Raw genomic sequence first — 4,805 nt, forward strand, 5'->3', positions numbered from 1 at the left:
GGTGCGTCATGATTGTACAAGTTATTAAAGAACTTCTTCCAACGTTGCAGTCGTTCTGTGGGCGATTTTACAAATGTGCCATCTGCTTTTTTATGGTGTCGTTTGTTACTTTGGACTTTCCACTGAGCCTTCATATAAAAATATTTTAAAGATTAATAACTATTATAAATTGAAGGTATTTAAAAATTCTTAATTGTAAATTGCAATCTCACCTTAATATTAAAGTGTATGACTTGAAACCAACGCAAACTACAAGAGTACTGGTTTCTCTGACGTCACGAGTGGAGTGCGCAAGACGAAGAAGTCAACCAATAGAAGATTAAATAAGTCACGTGAATTAAAGAGCTTCAACAGTTGGATGGTGATGAAAGAATCTTCATGGATACGGTGTGGATGACATTGAGTGGATGATAGTGCGTGGGGCAGTAATTTCACTGTAATTTAATTCTGTGAATTCATTCGATTAATTGTGACTGGTGTTTTTACTTAAATTTAATTATTGATTATAAATTGTTTAATTTCATGTTTTCGTTAATAATACCGTGAAAAAACAGATTTTATACTGGAATTATTTTTTTACCAGATGTGAAAAGTCAACATTCCCATTACGTGGAGTTTCTAAATTACCAATTAAAAGAGGTGAAACTTTTCAGTTTTTGCAAGTGAAGGAAAAGGTATTTTCTTTATTTTCTCATTTAACAGATATGTTTACAGTTTCTTTATATAATATTTATCAGACGGCATTCAAAGACAGGAGGGAAAAATTTATTTTAAATCCGTTCTTTCTCGCTGTTTAGACAGAACCTTTTACTCACGACTGTTATGGGATAGATTATGTCCGTTAATATGGACGTAGTTTCGAGGATGAGCCACGATATATTTTACTCAAACCATAAGGAAAAACTATTTGAATTCTAATTTAAGTCAGATTTTCGTGAAGTAACCTTTAGGCCTTGAACTATCACACGTTTTGCAAAGTTTGTTCACGTCTGTCATTGTTAGTAAGTCTACTATGACTTTTAACTGAAGTTTATACACAATATAAACAAGTGCATCTTGTAATGTAGTGAAAGCTATAAAATCTACGTTTGATTTGAATTTCACTGAAGTTGCGGTAACGATTCATTTTCATTCGAAAATCGTAAATATAGAGATTTAGAGTAACAAAGGATTCTGTAATTAATGTTTTAGAAACATTTCCTTATTGGAAAGAAAATGCATTTTAATTAAAGGTTGACTAGTTAAATGTTAAAATTTTACCTACTAATCGTGCTATAAATATATTTAAATCAGTTTAAAGTCTGATATATAAAGAAGTAAATACACATATAAATTTAAATGTTACGGGGGCATTTTTATTCTTAATCTGTCAATGATACTTACAAACTATTAGTTACATATATTCTACCACTGCTAAGCGAATATTTCTGAAAAATTCTGTCGATTTGAATCTAGTTCATGAAAAATATTTTTGATGTAATATTTTATTAAATATTTAAATAGGATTTTAAGCGGTAAAATCGAAAAAAATTACCAAATAAAATAAATTATCCCATTGAGTAGATTGTTTCTACAAAAGACAATAAGTTGCAATAGTTATATGGGTGATAAATTTTATTCCGGATATGTCACGAAGTTCCGATCCTGAAACGGAAGATCTGATTCGTTGTACCAATATAAATTTTTAAAAACCTGCAAATAGCGAGATGTCATAAAACGTTACAGCTTCTCGCGATATATAGTCTTCAGAGCCATGCCACGTCGCTGGAAACATCTGACAATATTCCTATCATGCAATTTGCAAAAATGCCGAAAAACATCTCACACATGACACGTGCAATATGAACAAATCGAATTGCATTTAATTTCCATTATACATAAAATATAAATTACGAATTCATTGCAACGTTTAACAATAGACACTATGTAGTTACTTGTGAAGCATAAAAAATTATAACAATTAATAAAATTGTTCCAATGGAAGATGTGATAAAAGTCAGAATTCCAATTTTATTTTACTGATTTATTTGATATTTATCATTTTATAAAATAGACAAACTAATAAAGGTACATCACCGAATTTCCGGCACCATTCGTTTCAAAGTTGGGTTAGATTAATTATTTTTCGGATCATCCGTGACCACATGTAATAATAATTGATTAACATGTTCCCAACCTACAAATTAGACACTTCCCACGTGTCCAAAATTATATGGTGGGTTACTACAAAATCAAAGTAAATAACCCCGTAAAATGAAATTCAGGTACAGCTGATGAACCATGCCATTGATGTCACATGATTACAAACAGAAACCCTTGTTTTAACAGTTCTACTTTAACGGTGATCAGAAAATATACGTAAAATTGTGGTAATGACAGACGAATTTAACGCAAAACTGACCACTCAGAAGACAATTCTACTTTATCTTAAAAGATAAGGACTGAGTTTACGTTTGATACTGCCATTAAAACTATTTTCTGTCGTTGAAGCCATAACTGGAGTTAATTTTAAGCAAAATAAACTAAGAAGTTCGCAGATTGTTTTACCACCACAAAAAAAGCAGTACATATAATATAAACAAGGCTACACACAATGCCAAACGTGGCTGCCCAATAAACTAGTTCGGTGCCGAGGGAATTGCAAGTTCCTTCTAGTAATTTCTTCCGGATTAAAGGAGAATACATACTAACAATTGCCGGAAGTTCGATGGTGTACATGTAGGCCTACTAATAACGGAAAAAAAATGTGTAAGTTTATTATTTTGTCACAATGTAGTTTGCAGATATTATGACAGATCCTATTGCACTATCTCACAAGTTATTTCATCATGTGGAAATGTCAACAGTGTCGAGAGTCGAACCAATTCATTTCTATATGAAACGGCACAAAAAGAAACTCACTTGGCAAACAGTTCTGAACCCGTTCACAAAACAGGTAAAAATTTCTTGATAAGTCATCTAGAATTTCTTAAATCGGGTGGAAAAATTATTTCCTTTAAAACGTATAATTTACTTTTCTTTATTGTTCCATTAAAGGTTTGGTTGGCCTTGATCGTCACCATTACAGTCTTTGGATTAATATTCCGGAAATTCATGAAAGACAATAAAGGGGAACCTTGGACTTTAGGGCGAACGTACTGGTATCTGATGACGACGTTAATGTATCAAGGTAAATCTACACAATATACGCTGTTCTCTAATTTATAATAGTGAATTATAATCTTTGGCGTTAATTTTCAGGAGTCGACAACAGCAACGTGAATCGTTCATCTTCTAGAATAGTATTTGGCATCTGGTTGCTCATGACAGCAGTCTTGATCTGGGGTTACGCCGGAATATTGACGTCATTTATGGCCGTACAGACTGACGAACCGGTTCCGAAAACATTCGACGAATTAGCAGGAGCTATTAAAAGAGGAGAATATACATGTGTACTGCTTCCGCATCTGTACTTAAGTCGATACTTAAATGTAAATAGTACATCTAAATGTTCTACTATTTCATTTTTACATTGTTTATTTTGACCGATATAAATTTATTGGGCTACAATTTAAAAAAATTGTTGACCTGTAAATTCCCACTGTTGTCGGTCTGTCTGTCTTTCCTTAATCTCGAGAATAGAGTTAGATAGATCAAATCCGAGACCGATATGGAAACCGTTGGGCAGGAGGATTTACTGTATATAAAATTCCGACGCAAAATCGCGTTATTTTACTTGAAGTTTTGCCCTGTAAGGGGTTAAATAAATAATGGCATGAGTGTCTGCCAACAGGAAAAGTATTACGTACAGGGGAAAGACACTACTAATTTGGGGTGGAGAGCATATATTTTAAGTTAAATAAATTTTTCAAATATGATAAAAAATTGCAGTCCGATGTCGTGACCACGTGACAATAAATAATTGCTCGTATTATACTTATTTTCTACTGTTTAGACATTAAAATAAATTATATATTTAATTTTTTAAATCACTAAGATATTGTTTATGATCAAAACTGTGACTTTGGCAAATTTCTCGTTGAATGTTTCACGGAGATTTCAAAGTTCGAATAACATTATTAATGATGAAAACAAAAAATACAGAATATATTATTTTTGCATAAATAAAATCGTTTTATATATCTAAGTAATTATTTTTATTGGTGATTTCTGGTGCTCACACAGGAAAATAATTATTTTTATTTTAATTATTCTATTACGTATATTGAATTTATTTGATCAGAAATTATCTAAAAGGATGTCTTGTCTTATATTAAGTGGTTCTTTTACCAGAAATTTTAAAAAAACTAAATGTAATTATCAACAGATTTCAATTTTTAACGTAAAGTTATAAAATTTTTAAATTGAAATCATTCGAATTGCGACAATTCTATGTTGTAAACCAACTGAACATTTTATTTTGGTCACGTTTTACCTTTGTGAGGTCAAGATAAAACTACAGGATGGTTAGAATTAAACTGATACTTCTCAGACCCTATTGAACCGAATTGAATGAAACACGGTACTCGTGCAATTTGGATAACGAGAAAAGGATGAGGTGTGAAAATTAATTGGAATTATTACCATCAGGAAAATGTGGCAGTATTCGATCAAAAGCGTACGTTTATGGCCGTGAGTTTATTTAAAAAGTTGTGCTAAGCGGAGCGTATGCACATATTATCTGGTGAAGAATAGCATAGCAGAAAATGTCTTCATATTTTTTCTGAAAAGTGACATTAGACAGTTGAAACTAAGGTCATTCCTGTAATAAAATGTAATCCGCTTGTCTTAAAACTGTCATCCTTGCAGCGCTACATTTTCCTTGG

General features: G+C 31.8%; 1 long non-coding RNA gene across 1 annotated transcript; it reads left to right on the forward strand.

Annotated features, from left to right (window-relative positions):
- The first annotated feature begins 568 nt into the window (after positions 1-568).
- Positions 569-3,111, forward strand: LOC136969176 (uncharacterized). Its single transcript, XR_010879782.1, has 3 exons — positions 569-674; positions 2,777-2,935; positions 3,037-3,111. It is a non-coding gene; the product is annotated as an uncharacterized lncRNA (long non-coding RNA).
- Positions 3,112-4,805: the final 1,694 nt, after the last annotated feature.

This window comes from Centruroides vittatus, unplaced genomic scaffold, assembly GCF_030686945.1.
Source record: "Centruroides vittatus isolate TY-2023 unplaced genomic scaffold, ASM3068694v2 contig_1752, whole genome shotgun sequence".
Classification (NCBI taxonomy): domain Eukaryota; kingdom Metazoa; phylum Arthropoda; class Arachnida; order Scorpiones; family Buthidae; genus Centruroides; species Centruroides vittatus.